Source organism: Pelecanus crispus, chromosome 11 (genome assembly GCF_030463565.1).
Source record: "Pelecanus crispus isolate bPelCri1 chromosome 11, bPelCri1.pri, whole genome shotgun sequence".
In the NCBI taxonomy this organism is placed as follows: Eukaryota; Metazoa; Chordata; class Aves; order Pelecaniformes; family Pelecanidae; genus Pelecanus; species Pelecanus crispus.
This window is the reverse complement of record NC_134653.1, coordinates 15,828,934-15,844,987: the sequence shown is the minus strand read 5'-3', so window position 1 is coordinate 15,844,987 and position 16,054 is coordinate 15,828,934. Positions and strand designations below refer to the sequence as shown.

At 38.2% G+C, this 16,054-nt stretch overlaps 1 protein-coding gene across 1 annotated transcript in view; it reads left to right on the top strand.

Annotated features, from left to right (window-relative positions):
- The window catches only part of RBFOX1 (RNA binding fox-1 homolog 1), a 1,399,804-nt gene that overhangs the window by 902,526 nt on the left and 481,224 nt on the right, over positions 1 to 16,054 (top strand). The window lies entirely within an intron of this gene.

Genomic DNA, 16,054 nt, shown 5'->3' with positions numbered 1-16,054 from the left:
CAATACTTGATATGACACATTACTTCTTGTAGGACCCTGATGTTTCTTCATTTTGAATTAGTATACAGTAGAACTGTAGTATGTCTTCTTTTTTTTAACTTTCTTTTCTCTGATTTGCATAATTACCATGGTAAAGTAGTGATTTTTTTTCTTTCCTGACAGTGCTGTAAAAAGCTACAGTTGATAGTTGGGAGGATTATGAATTTACTGGCCTGAAAATGCTATACAATGGAAGTTTATCAGAAATGTTTTTATAAAATGTGTTCAGAGTGTGTGGCAAAAACATTTAGTTCCTTTTCTAGGCTTGTTGATGAATTGAGAAGAAGAAGTATTTATGAATTAAGCTAGTCTGGAATGGGTTGGCATTTCATTTTATATTTATAGGTTTAATTTATATTTAAGTACTTCAAATTCATTATATATAAACACAACTTCAGATTTATCACTCATGCTGCTCTTTTCTAGATTGATTTATAAATATTAGGATGAATTGTAAGATAAACATGTGTATAAGAAATATAACTTTTTGAATTATCCATTTTTCTTTAAATACGTTGTTCATCAGTTTATGCATATAATTTCTATGATGTCTGAGTAAGAAAAAACTTAGAGGATCTTTAATGTCAGGTAGTTTATTGTGCATAACTTCCAGAGTTTTGCTAGTAGGGGACTGCAGGGGTGTCTGTGTGAAAGGAGGCCATGAAGCTGCCCTGTGCCAGTCACAGCCAGGGTCAGAGAGGTGCACATAGCATCTCTGTTCAGCCATATTCAAGAAACTGTGGCAGTCCTTAGGGGAGGAGAAAGAGATGTATGCAAGGAGACGTTGTTGAGGGCATGGCTGAAGGCCTCTTGGAATGAGGCGCATTATGTCAAGAGGAGGTACCTCTGAGGGGCTGTCACCCATGCAGGACCCACATCAGGGCAAGGACACCCCTGGAGAATTGTGGCCTGCAGTTGACCCACACCGGGGCAGGGACACCCCGGAAGGAACTGGAGCATATGAAGGACCCACAATGAAGCAGAAGAAGATGAGTAAGTAGCAAGGACCAGCAGAAAGAAACCATTACACAGACAGCCCCAACCTCCTGCACCACACATCACCTCACTGAAAGAATTGGGATTAAGTGTAACATGGTGAAAACAAGGGAATTTGAGACTAGGAAGGAGGAGGAAAAGTGCTTGGCTAAAGTTGAGCAGGGGAAAGAAGGAAGAAAGGCATTTACTTAAGTGTTTATTTAATTGTTCATGTTTTCTTCTGCTCAATACCCAAACCAGTGATTAGAATTTGGTGTTAATTGACAATAAATAAAGTAAAATTCCCCAAGTCAGGACTGTTTTGCCTGCAACATGTGCTCTTTCCATGATGTCTGAGTGTCCTGGTTTCAGCTGGGATAGAGTTAATTTTCTTCCTAGTAGCCGGCATAGTGCTGTGTTTTGGATTTAGTAGGAGAAGAATGTTGATAACACACTGATGTTTTAGTTGTTGCTGAGTACTGCTTATGCTAGTCAAGGACTTTTCAGCTTCCCATGCTCTGCCAGGGGCACAAGAAACTGGGAGGGGGCACAACCAGAATAGTTGATCCAAACTGCCCAAAGGGCTATTCCATACCATGTGACGTCATGCTCAGTATATAAACTGGGGGGGGGTTGGCCGGGGAGCAGTGATCGCTGCTCGGGAACTGTCTGGGTCTCGGTCAGCGGGTGGTGAGCAATTGCATTGTGCATCACTTGCTTTGTATGTTATTATTACTATTATTATTTTGTTGTTATTATTATCATTACTATTTTACTTTAATTATTAAACTGTTCTTATCTCAACCCAGGAGTTTTTCTCATTCTTACTCCTCTGATTCTCTCCCCCATCCCATGGGGGCAGGGGGAGTGAGTGAGCAGCTGTGTGGTGCTTAGTTGCTGGCTGGGTCTAAACCATGACACTGAGTAACAAGCTGCCACAAAATTTTAATGTTGGGTATTTTTTTCTATAGAAATGGCTCACTTTCAAACATTTCAAAATCAGTGTTTGCATGAGAGGAAGGTGTTTCAGGAAGACAGAAGAGGCCACAATAAAGAGATTTAATACAACACAAGAAATGCACTTGTCATTTATTCTGCTTAGCATTTATCTAGAAAGACTTTTATTGTAATATTTTATTATTTTGCATTAACAATAGAATGTTCTTCCCTAGATTTGAGACTGTTACTAGTAGGAAGCATTTCAGCCACCTTTAAAAAGCAGCCATCTCAATGAAGCCAGTTATTCAAGAATAAAAATGCTGCAAAACACTTGAGATCAAAAGTGCTGCTTGTCATTAATTTTCTAACAACAGATTACTTTAAAATGAGAAATGTTATAATTACTCAGAAATGCATTATATGTCAACATCCAGCAGGATCCTTCAGTGCTTTACCAATTGTGACCCTAAACATGCTAATTTTGCTCAGTTTATTTTACTAATTGTTACATGGAAATTCCATAGTCCCGCTTGTGCCCTGTGGAGTAGGTATTTCAGACAGCTGTAATATAGGACAGGGGATCTATCCTCCTCAGGTTGGATGAGTAAGCACTGATGTAAATCTTTACTATTGGTGTTTTAGCCAGGACAGCCATCTTTTGCGTTTCGGGGTTTTTTTTTACCCTTACATGCTGACATGAGAAACTTTTTTCCACTCTCTGTAATGAACATGGGTGATGAAGCTCGGGGAAAAATACCATCCTTTTTCCTCATGTCTTTCACCAAAAGACCAGATCCAGTTGCCACTACTGTGTGCAAATAAGCCCATGTTTGGACCTGCTACAGAGAAAAAGGAAGCTGTCTAGCAGAACTAATTAATCCAGTTCTAGACAAGAGGAAGAAATGGACATTTATTCCCTGCTTTTTTACCTTTTTGTTTTTTCCTTCTTATTCATTACTTTTTTCCCCCACAATAAACAAAGGAATGTTTGAAGCTCTTTAACAGATGTTTTCTTATTTTACTCAGGTGGGATATTTATGATGCATTAGTCTCTTTTATGTCATTTTATTTTGGCAGCTACATTCTGAACTAATTAGCACACTAGAGAGATCTCCAAATAGGAAGTACATGGGCAACCAGTGGTTAAGTATCTGATAGCATATTACAGAGTCCATTGTGACTGAAATATGAGACTGTGGAACGCTTGCAATCACTGCATGTGGCATAATTGCATTTCTGAAACACTGTGCTGTTAGTGCTCTGAAGTTTTTGTTTGTGCCACTTTATAAAGGAAACACCAAAGACCTCTTAAAATTGTTGTGAATTACAATTTTGCAGAAACTACACTATGCTGGCTAATTAATGTATACGTTATGTTGTGGGTGTGCTTTGTCAAAAATGACTGGAAGCATTTAAGTATGTGTGTGTACATTTTTATATATATGTGTGTGTATGCTTGCTGTGTGACTAAGATACTAACACAGCTGAAATTATTAGAATTAAATTTTACATGATTTGGTATAGAAGTAAGGATGCAACAAACCAATTTCAAATTTATACTTGTAGATGATTTTCTACTAGAGCATTTTGTATTAACTTATTTATCTGTAGCATTACATCTGCAGTATTTGTCTTCCAAAAAGCATCAAGTTTACTGTCATACTAAAAGCTAGAGTGTCTGATCACTTTTCTTAGCTATCCTGATCCATATTCCACCTGGTTGACTGTTAATGGTAGCTGAAGATACTAGAGATAAGACTGAAATATTCACTTTTATTTTTCACCAAGAAGATGTGTTAGTATAAGAAAGAATGAATTAGTGAAAGAGACTAGAGCAGAATGATTAAGGAGATAGCCAAGACGTAGGAGGCCCAGAGTCCACAGCTGTTCTGCCTCATTGGGGTAATTAGTTTTTAAAACTGAAAAAGCTCACCAAAGGTGTCCCACTTTTCCAGCTCCAGCTGCATGTTTCCTCAGCAGCCTCTCCTGCCATGAGCCTTCTCAAGTGTCTCCCAGCATGTTTCCCCTCATGTGGCTCCTTCCCTGGCAGCTGATGCTCTTTCTAGATATGTCTGAGCCAAAGCACTATGTGCTCCTCTGTCTAGCTGAAGTTTGGGCACGTGGTGACTTGCTTACACAGGTGTCAGAGCCGTTTGGACCTGTGACTGGCTAACTAAACCCTGCAATGTATGGCCAACACGTGTTAACTGATTGGGTACGCATGCATGAACTAATTGGGCATTCATGCATAAATTAGCTGGGCATTCATGCATAAATTACCTGGGCACCCATGCGTGCACTAATTAAGCACTTATGCAAGAGCTAATAGGGTGCTCATATGTGAACTAATTGGGGACTCAAACATGAACTGCTTGGGCACTCTTGTGTGAATTAATTAGATGCTCATGGATGAATGTGGTAAAACATGCAATTTGCACCCAACACCCATGATAATTACTTCTTAAGTTGTACTGTATCTCGTTCCTCTTATTTTTCCTCAAAACTGAAATACCTCCCAAATTAGGCCTAGGCAAGAAGAATGAAGGTCTGCTTCTGTATATGTGCACATGCATGCTGATTTGTATCTAAAAGGACTGGAGAAAAGACTAGACTTTCTATCTGCCAAAAGAAAGCACACAATTTTGTCCTACCTGAAAATGGCCTACTGGGCCATTGTCTTTGTAATATTCAGTTAACTACCAAAACCCTATTGAGGGATTGATTATTTACCAATGTCACTCTTTAAACTGTGACATTGATAGAATGACTGAGGACAGTTCTGTTTCCATCCTTTTAAGGAATTAAGGTTTCTGTTTGTCCTCAGGGTCTAAAGTGAGCTGCATCATCTGAAATGAGAATTTGGAAAGCAGGAAAAAATACCAAATATGAAACAAAAGCTTTTCTTTCATTTTTTTGTCAAAGTATAATGGATTTCTTGGAAGCCTTACTAGAAGAGTAGAAATATCCAACCACTCAAAAAAAAAAAAAATTCTATTTGAAGATAGGAATTTAAATTGCATCAGCATTTTATGTCTATCTAGCTGTTTATCTTTTGACATGTAGCAATTGCTGTTTATAGATGAATATACAAAGCAAAAGTAAGGCAATCTCTCTACAGGAAAAGTAACTGCCTTGTCTTCTTAGAAATTCATTAATGATTTGGCAAGAGGAATTCTACTTTTTCTAGGCTCTTTGATCCAAACATTTATATGACTCTAACCTCGAATGCCATTAAAATAGGGCACAGCCATCACTTTGCCATGTTTAAACTATTCAGAGATCTGTTTTTAATTACATTAGACAATTTTGAAAGAACCTGAGGCAAATCATATCTGAAGCACAGCATAAAAGCAAAATCAGGTTCAATACAGTTTTGCTGGTAGCACTTCCTTGACTGTGAGAAGCACATGAGATGTTTGAACCCAAAGATTGAATTCAGTATAAATATCAAGAGACAGTCTTCTGTAATCTGGGAAAGATTTTAAAATCCACCATGTAATTTCTCCTTTTCCTTACTGAAATGTATGTTGACTCACTCTTCTGATCCTCTACTTGAATAGTCCAAGAAACTTACTTAATCTTTTATTTTGCAGTTTTTGACTATAAATCAGTGCCCTTTCATATTAGGCCATTGACATATACTTAGTAAATGAAGCAAGGGAACAAGTTTTTCTTTATTAATCATGGTGAAAACAAGAGAAGCTTTCCACCCCCATGATGAGAGTTGTGTAACTAAAAGACAGCAGGAGTCTTTGCACTCTGCAGTTTGTAACACACTCCAGAGTTATTTAATATATCAGTGTCAACTTTGAACTATTCTCTCCAGGGGTAGTATCATTATCTTTATAAAATGCAATTGGATGGTGTTTGTCTAAAGTGGAAAAATGTAATGTGTTTTGCAAAAATTTTTTATATGCTCGTGCAGCCAGCTCTCCCATTTAATAATTTGTTTCCTGATGTTCTGTTATTTTCGTATGAAAGTTAAACCTTTGTGTTTGTTCAGTTTTGTGTCAATGGTTTTGTTTTGTTCTGAATGCAGCACGGCTTTTTGGGGAAATAAGGCTTATGTAATCATATTACTTACTATATCTGCTGTGTCTGTGTGGATGTGCCTTTGAACTGGGTGAGCGTGATGACAGGAGATTTCAGACATTTTAAGTAACTTTCACCATTCAAATTCCTGCAGATTTTAGGAAACACATGGCCGTAGTGCTAAGAATTACCCTGTAAGTCCATCAAATGAGGGTAAGCTTGCAGTATGATCTTACACTTTAGTAAGTATCAAATAATACATATTGGGAACATATATATCAGCAGTTCAAAAGCTTCACGTACTGCTTATTCCTTCCAAGATACCCAGGTCAAGCAAACCCAAAACTCTAATCCGTAGGTTACCAGATCTCCTTTGTTCCTGAACTTAGTAACTACTTACGTTACTTTCTGTGGCTTCTTAGCCCATAAATTGTTATATTGTTGGAGACAAAGCAGAGGAGTTTGTCGAGCAAAAATATTATTTTGGACTTACTGATCAATTTTTGCACTCTAGCTTTCCTCTAAATTAAGGGACTCATTCATTTGGTTGCTGTATATAGGAAATGTACTGGGATAACAGAGACAACATGATAAAGGAACTGAACTGACAGAGGATCCAACAAGGACCAGTGGTCTGCTGGACCTCACAAACAAGAAGGGGCTTGTTGGGCATATAAAGGTCGAAGGTATCCTTGTCTGCAGTGACAATGAGATGATGGAGATCCTGAGAGGAGGGAGCAGGGCAAAAAGCAGCATCACCACCCTGGACTTCAGGAAAGCAGACTTTGGCCTCTTCCAAAGAGGAAGGATCTGAGTCCCATGGGAATAGGCCCTGGAGGGAGGAGGGGCCAAGAAAGCTGTCTAGTGTAAAAGGATCACCTCCTCCAATCCCAACAGTGGTCCATCCCAGTGAGGAGGGAGTAATGGAAAAATGCCAAGAGGCTTGCACAGATGAACAAGGAGCTCCTGGCAAAACTCAAGCACAACAAGGACGTTTAAAGAAGATGAAAGCAGGGACAGGTAACCTGGGAATAATACAGAGGCACTCTCCAGGCATACAGAGAGATGGTTAGGAAAGCTAAAGCCCACCTGGAGTTGAATGTGGCAAGAGATGTCAAAGGCAACAAGAAGGGCTTCTGTAAGTACCTATGTGGCAAGAGGAAGACTAGGGAAATTGTGGGTCCACAGCTGAATGGAGCAGGGGCCCTGGTGACACAGGACATGGGGAAGGCTGAGGTACTGAATTCCTTCTTCACTAGTAAGACCAGTCTTCAGGAATCCAAGACCCCAGAAGCTGCAGGGAAAGTCTGGAGCAAGGAAGACACCCTTGGTGGAAGAGGATCGGGTTAGAGAATGCTTAAGCAAACTGGACCTATGTAAGTCCATGGGCCTTGATGGGATGCACTCATGCATGCTGAGGTAGCTAGCTGATGTCGTTGCAAGGCACATCCTCTATAATCTTTGAACAATCATGGCAAGTGGGAGAGATGCCTGAAGGCTGGAGGAAAGCAAATGTGACTCCTGTCTTCAAAAAGGTCAAGAAGAAGGACCCAGGGAACTACATGCAGGTCAGCCTCACCTCGATCCCTGGGAAGGCGATGGGGCAACTAATCCTGGGAACCATTTCCAGGCACATGAAGGACAAGAAGGTGAATAGGACTAGTCAGCATGGATTCACCAAGAGGATTCCCAGTCATGCTTAACCAACCTGATGACTTTCTATAATGAAAGGAGTAGCTTGGTAGATGAGGGAAGAGCAGTAAATATTGCCTACCTTGACTTCAGGAAGGTTTTCAACACTTGTCTCTCGTCAGTTCCTCATACGGAAGCTAATGTAGTATGAGCTGGGTGAGCACACAGGTGGATTGAAAACTGGCTGAATGATTGGCCCCAGAGGGTGGTGATCAGTGGCATGAAGTCTAGTTGGAGGCCAATAACTAGCGATGTATCCCAGGGGTCAGTACTGGCTCTGATCCTGTTTAACATCTTCATTAATGATCTGGTTGATGGGACAAAGTGTACCCTCAGCAAGTTTGCTAATGACACAAAACTGGGAGGACTGGCTGATATGCCAGAGGGTCGTGCTGCCATCCCAGAGAGACCTTGACAGGCTGGAGAAATGGACTGACAGGGACCTCATGAAGTTCAACAAAGAGAAGTTCAAAGTCCTGCACCTGGGACGAACAACTCCAGGCACCAGCACACACTGGGCCCATCCAGCTGGAGAGCAGCTTTGCAGAAAAGGCCTTGGGGGTCCTGATGGACACAAAGTTGAACATGAGCCAGCAACGTGCCCTTGCCGCATAGACGACTAGTGGTATCCTGGGCTGCATTAGGACAAGTGTTGCCAGCAGGTCGAGGGATGTGATCCTTCCCGTCTACTCAGTGCCAGAGAGGCCACAGCTGGAGTAGTGTCCAGTTCTGGGCTAGCCAGTATAAGAGATATGTGGTGCAACTGGAGGGAGCCCAGTGAAGGGCCACAAAGATGATTAAGGTTCTCAAGTATCTCTCATAGTAGGAAAAGCTGAGAGAGCTGGGGCGGCTTAGCCTGGGGAAGAGAAGGCTCATGGGGAGTCTCACCAATGTGTGCAAAAATCTGAAGGGAGGCTGTAGAGGAGATGGAGCCAGGCTCTCTTCAGTGGTGTCCAGTGACAGGACCAGAGGCAACAGGCACAAACTGAAACACAGGAGGTTCCATATGAACATCAGGAAACACTTGTGCACTGTGAGGGTGACTGAGCACTGGCACAGGTTGCCCAGGGAGGTTGTAGAGTCCCCATCCTTGGAGATACTCAAAAAGCCATCTGGACATGGTCCTGGGCAACCAGCTCTAGGTGGCCATGCTTGAGTAGGTGGGTTGGACCAGATGACTTCAAGATCTCCCTTTCAACCTCAACCATTCTGTGACTGTGGTAATGCATCTTCTGAGATGTAAAGCAGTGTCAAATTGTATAATGGTTTTGTAATACTAAAGCTACATAAAATTAATATAAAAAGATACAGTTGCTTTACATCGTTAAAAGGAATGCATGTTAGGTGATTGCTGCTTTTTTAAAAGTGTGTTGATGATGATACAGACTTTGTGGCAACAAGTGTTGCAAGCAGAGCCGTTGTTCAGATTCTATTGGCATCTAGTGTATGAAATTGCCAACTGAAGGGATATAAGTACTAAATCTAAAACTGGACCCATTTGCTGTTTTGACACTTAAATTATGCTTTTTATCACATGAGTCCATTTAACATTGAGGTTATTCATTAGTAGGCTTCACCTTCCTTCTCCATTTCCTGAATGATGGAGATAATGGGATTGATTCTAAAGTTATTTAAGTGTTGTTATAAGTCAGAGGTGTGTCAAGTGGAGTTAATGATGTTACATTCATGCAAGTGAAGTGAGAATCAGTAAATTGAATGTAGGAAAAATGCAGTAGGCTACGAGAGCAAAGACTGAAAAGCAGGATAAATCTTTGTAGTGAGAATGTAAAATTTAAAAAATGTATCATATAGAAGGAAATATCACATGAGCTAGCTCCTCTTGTTTGTCTTGTTCCTAAGAATTCTCAGTATCTCCCACCTGGCTAAACTTTACTGTTCACTGCATACCACACCAGACTAATTTAAGATGTACTGTTTTCAAAAATGTATTTTAAAATATCTTTTATGATGTGTATAAGGGAAATTGTAACAAACTGGGCTTTCAAAGCTATTTATCTCATTTCTTTTATTATTATTTTTGCCACTGTTTATTCAAAATTCCCAGTGCTGTACCTTTTTGTAACTAGGCATGTAAACAGTGAAAATATTAAAGAAATTACATTGCCCCAAAAAAGAAAAAAGTCAAAATATAGATTAAATTATTTCTGCACATCATTTCAGTATTTGCATTAAAAAATAACCAGAATCACGTCTGCTCAAGGATCAGTGAATAATAACCTCATTTCTGAAAGATCACTGTTGTTATTTTGTGGTTTAGTGTCTTATCAGTTCTCCATGTTAGCAGGTTTTCTCATCTTCCTCTCCAAGGCATGATTGCTCTCCTTCATTATTTCTCCCTTCTGTTAGGTTTTTGCTCTGCTGTTTATACACCTGCTAAGTCATTTCCCACTCTCTCAATTAACACTTAATTATCTGACTACTGAAAAGGATAGTAAGATGCGCTCACAGTGTGCAAAATAATATTTGAACTTGTTCTGCCAACTGGATGCATAAAAACAACTTATCTGGCTGCTTCATTGCTGAGAAAACTTGAAGCAATTTATTCCTCTTTGAACATGCTATGCCATTTATATGTTTCCGTTACAGTAAATCTTGTTTAATTCATCATTTTTAAATATATGCATAAAAAGCAATAGCTGTTCTTCAATTACTTATAACTACCTATGAAATAACTACTGTGCAAGTCTCTTTTCATTGTATTTTTTTCAAAATGTCAACTTAGCACATACAAAAGTGTTTTGCAGCTATAATGAATAGCACTAATGGAAGAATCAATGCAAATAAAGGTAGTTTGTTTATATAGTGCACCTTTAAGAACTACTGTAAAAAAAAAAAAAAGGTTAGGAGTTTTTGGGTACAGTTTTCTGAAACTGGAATTCTTTTTTTGGTATAAGCTGTTCAATCCTATCTTGGTGGACTGATCTCATCAGATTTTATAATTTAAGCTGAGAGATTTTGGTAGGAATTGTCCAAGGAAAACTCCAGAGACACAGCAAATGACATTCAGTTGAGGTATCATTTGATATGTCTTACCATGACTTTGGTTTAGACATGAAATTAAAGCTATATCCATGAATGTTGTTTTCAAAGGAAGCGACAGTGTGAGGCTTAGCACCATGACCAGTTCCCACCAAGAACAATGGCATTCCTAACATCCTTCTTTCCTATATTAACCTTTTGTGATATTTGCGTTGTCTGTTGTACTATTACATTTTATACCTCAACATCATGTATTCCTTAAAATATCTAATGGGATATAGTTATTCGAAAGAAATAGAAACTCTTTTCTTTGCATTGTAATTATTGAAAGATTATCCAAATTACCTGCTTGAAGAACATGAATTGTAAGGTAAATGTATCTAATAGTTTTATATTCATTTTCTAATGACCTTGTTTCCCAGGCACGTAAAATTTTCCATGAAAAAAAGAGAAAAATACAGATTGTCAGGTAAATTATTTTTCACATTTGGGAATCTAATCTAGGTCAGACAGTTTCTCTTTTACAGTCTTTTTTTTTTTAAATTAAGTCACTTATAATTATTTATAGAAGCACACTAAATTCCCTTGCCAGATTATGAATAAGTATTCTGGGTAGAAATCTATAACAAAAAAATAAATAGATGGTTACTTGTGAGAAGAAGCATTTTTATGATGTTAGATTAAAAGAATAATGGTTTTGTATTCTGAACAGTTTTGTAAACTGTTTCACTTACTTGCAAAACATGCTTTTTTCCCAGAAGGTTTAAAAATCTATCTGTGAGAGAAAAATGACTGCAAGGTGTCAAAATAATTTTTCCTTAACAACGTGCTATACACTTCAACTTTTCTCATATTTAGAGGATCTTGTAGCCTGCTTACATAACTAGTGCATGCAAAAATGCGATACTAGTGGGTTGTTTTTCTTTTTAACTATTCATTATTTATGAAGTGCAGAGAAAAGTAGTTACAAATGATTATTTCAGGGAATTTCCTGTAGCTATACTATTTTGTTCAAAGGACTTACTCATACTGGTTTAATTCCAATATGAAAAGTTAAGGCTCCTCTTGTCCTGACGTACATTTAAAAAGAAGTTACTACATGTCTTTATATGTGTATACAAATATATAGGACAAGCATATTGGTTGAAAAAATCCCGTTTGTTTAATATTAGCCTATTATATGTGCCAAACATTTGTTATCTTGGCAATATTTTCTTATCTCACCTTTATTGTTGCTTGAATGCACATGAACTGTGTTGCAACAGATAGTTCTGTACTCTGTGTTGTGCTTGATGTATACTCTATAAGGTATTTTTCTAGCAAGTGCTGGTTACATGAATAGGTGTCTCTGTTTGATAGCCTAAGTGACTTCTCCGAGTTGTCTCATTCCATTTAGAAAGACCGTTTTACGTAAACAAGAGTTAAACATTAAAAGACTTGAGACTTCTGTGCCCAAAATTGTGTATTTGCAAATGTGCATAATAATATTTTCAAGTTTTTTAAGACAAATTTCATATTCTGTATTTTTTCAGTCCATTAAGAAGAAAAGAATAATTCCTCTCCCTAGGGAAGAGTTAGGTGTGGGAGTCCCTGCTCCACTATATTGCCAAGTGCTTTAAAAGTATCATCCTGGCTCTGGGATTTCTTGGTAGAAGACACATTACTGAGTCGCAGAATGACTACTCTTCCATAGAAAGCACAAAATTCAACTTAATCAAATTGTTAAGATTTTATACCCTATAACTGTTTTTAGTTTTCAAGTACTATTTATATAGCAAATGTCCTTTATGCCAGTCGTAGTATAAATTGCAAGACAAGTTGGGAGCAAAATGAATAGAAATTTTGCTACATATTTCAACTTAGAAAGAATTCCTCTGTGAATTGGAATTCCAGCTCCTGTTTGTGGTCTTAAAAATAATTTTGTAAGTAAGCAAGAATATCTTTTTCTCCCCATCTTCTGAACCTAGGGGAAAAAAAAAAAAAATTGCCTTCACAAAATTATTTAGAAAGGTTAAGGAACTTTTTAGAAATATGAAGCCAGAGACTTAACTTGCTGCTCAGGACAGATTTTCTCTGGCTATAAAAGTTTTTTTGCTTCCAGCTGCAGTATGTTCCAGAGTCAAATAGGCCAACTAGGAAACTGCAAGAACAAAATATGAACTGAGTTTGTCAGGAAGATAGTAGCTCGATTATATTGAGACTTAACCTCAGTAGCTGACAGATGTGGCGCTTGCATTATACGTGAATATGGAGCCTGAGAAACTACTTGGTAGCACCTGTAAGTGACGTGCAGCCAGGCTGAGCTATAACACCTGCTCAGGTCACGCTTCTATCCCAGTCTATTCTGCCAAAATGCCCCCCCCAGATTCAATGGAGTTAAATACTTCTTTCAGGAGACAGTCTAAATTAGTAGGGAACTAGGTATTTATCCAAAGGATAAAGTTAGCCTTATATTTAACTGAAATGTAACATACTACAAAATATCTAGTTCTTGTGCATGTTGAAAGGAAACATTTAATTTTGTGGTGACAACTGTCAGAAAGAAATCTGTATGTAAAACTGGAAAAATCCTGTCCTGACTTAAATGGACTGGTATATAAAACTAGCTTGAAGTCAGAAAGATTAACTCTCTCATCAAAATTGTTACTGTGTTGCAAGAAGCTTTTTTCTTTTTCTGAAGCTTTGTAGCAATACTAGAAATCTAACAGTCAACCTTTTTTTCAATGACATTTCAATATGGTTTACACTACCTTAAGCAGCAGACCTTTGCAATATGTTTTCTACCCCAGGGCAGGGAAAAATTTCCCTCTTCTGTATCAAAAGGGAGCTTGCCTTTTTTATTTTATCTACGAATAAAATATTCAGAAGAGTTAGGGTAATCTCCAGAAGGTTAATGCAGTTTGTCCTGCACACTTTTGAAACCAGACTTCTGACCCTGCAGATAACTATTTTGAGGGATTTTGCTTGTTTTTGTTGGAAACAGCAAAGTAAGATTCTCACTTTGCTTCATTCACCAAAATCTTAACAATGTTTACTGTTTGGAGATACAATCTATACATCAGACTGAAAATTATCCTGCTTACTTGAAAATTAATTAATCTGTTCTGATACTGCTTGTAAGTCCTCAGTGTTGCAATAAATGATGACAGGCCAATTGGCTTTCCCATTCTATTTTGCTCTTTTTTTGGCTGTCAGTAGTATGATCAGACATAATGAGACCCTGAGTCAGCTGGATCTTTTAAGTGGATTTAAATAGACCTTCTCCTTATAGAACACTCCCCAAAGAAAGCTAAAAGGCTTTTTACATATTTTAAATGACAGGTGCTATTAGAACTAAAACTAGTATACTTAGGTTTTTGAACAGTAGACTCAAAGCAAAGAAGTAATAAAAAAAATGGGCTTATATACAACTCTTCTCCTGCCTACTGTGTCCTTAGAGGCAAGTCCTTGCTTACAGACTTGGTTTCAGCTGGCGACTTTTCAAGTTGTAATGAACTCCGCCGTGTTCCCTTTAGCCCCTGGGAAGTTCTGTTTGCCACAGAGACCCTTCTGGCTGCTCCCTACTCATCACTGTGTTTTTTCCGACTCTATTTGAGTGGCCGGTTCCCTGCTGTCATCTTGTGCCCATCCATTTTGAACTTGGGAACCATCTCCCCAGTGAACATATGCGGTAGCGCCCAAAGGAAGGACCACTCTTGCCTTTTCTGCAGGGCGCTTCCACCTAATCCTATGACTTTTTTTAAAGTAACATAACTTGTAAACCGCAACATACATTCTCTCACATTTTTCTTTCTGTACATTTAAAATCAGGACCTACCCTGAAAAGGATGCTATATTTTCCATATTAAAATGAACACCATTCCAATATCAGTGGAGGTCCACTTCCATGAGTGTTCTCACAACTGTAATCCTTAAATGGTGTGTTCGTGTTACACAGTCGTATTTTCAGGGGGATAAAATTGACCAAGCTCTTTACTTTAAACTTTGCATACTGTTTTGTATTGAGGCTTTGGCTGTTTGTTATTATTGTCATATGATAATGGAAGAACTGAACCCAGCTCTTTGGGATAACCTGCCTTTTAATTTCCATGCTGTCCCAATATGATCTTCATCATGTGTAAGAAGTCTCTGATTGTATCAAAAGGATACGTTTCAAAGATGTTCTTCGCTTCCTCTTCTCGGATCACGTGTTGTGATGCTGTGCCCTGTTAAAACTGCCCTATTTCCCTTATAAGGCGTTCTTTCACTGGTGGATTAAATGTTTCACAATGCATAACTTGTGTATCAGTTTTTTAAGTATATGGGTCTCCTCTGGGGAGAACTATATAACTATTAGGTGATACTATGAAGTTGCTGTTGTAACTCACAAAATTTCACAGAATCAATTAAATACAATGAAATTTGTTAATAATGACTGCCACTGGTACTTCATTTTTATTTAACTTTCTGACAGAAAGTTCATTCACTTCATTCACTTTTACATATGTAAGCATAAAATAAAAAAAAAATAAATTAGATGAAAAGCTGTTGGGTGAAAAAGGGCGATTTTAGTGGGGTATTGAACAGGCACTGTATAATGTATTAAATACCAGCCTGTCGTATACTTTTCTGTAAGTAGTTTGAATAATGCATTAAGACATGAGGATTGGCATATTGCAATGCACAGAATTTTAGTTTTAAAAAGCAAGACAAAACAAAATCACAAAGAATTAGTATGGTGCTTACTTCAAGCTTACAAAGGGCCCTTCATGAGGAGAAACCGCTATTGGAAGGGTGGTCTCTCCACTGCAGACAAAGCAGGGTTTCCTTGGGCTTGCTATACTGTACTGTACAACACAAAGGAGGAGAACACTCCCCCTCAACCTTGGTCCTCAGAGGTGGTGTGTGCTACTAGTAGAACTGTTGAACCTTAGCCTTCTGTATCTGATTAAAGATAATTTTTATTTTGTCCCTGTGGAGATACATGGCACATAGCCATATATGACATGCATAGCCATTTTGTTCTGTCTTCTCATTGACCACAGTATTACTTTCTTCGAAGTAATTTAACATAGTTCAAGACCCGTAACATGAAATTCAAATTAAAATTCTTTACTTCTGTCAAATGAAATAATTTATCCTCATTTTGTTCACGTAGGTAAGGTTATATTGAGTTCTGAATGATGTAGACTCATTGATGGAGAGATTCCTATTTTGATATGAGTAAAACTCACTGAATCTCCCCAGCATACCGATTCACTACAATGTAGGATTTTAACTTTCTGCAGTGAGAATTACCTTGGATGCAGCATTTTCCTCATCATTTGTATCATCTGCTCAGCTTTTAGCTTTTGTTTAGGAAATGTTTTCCTTAGTCTGCTTAAAGAAGGTGGGATCA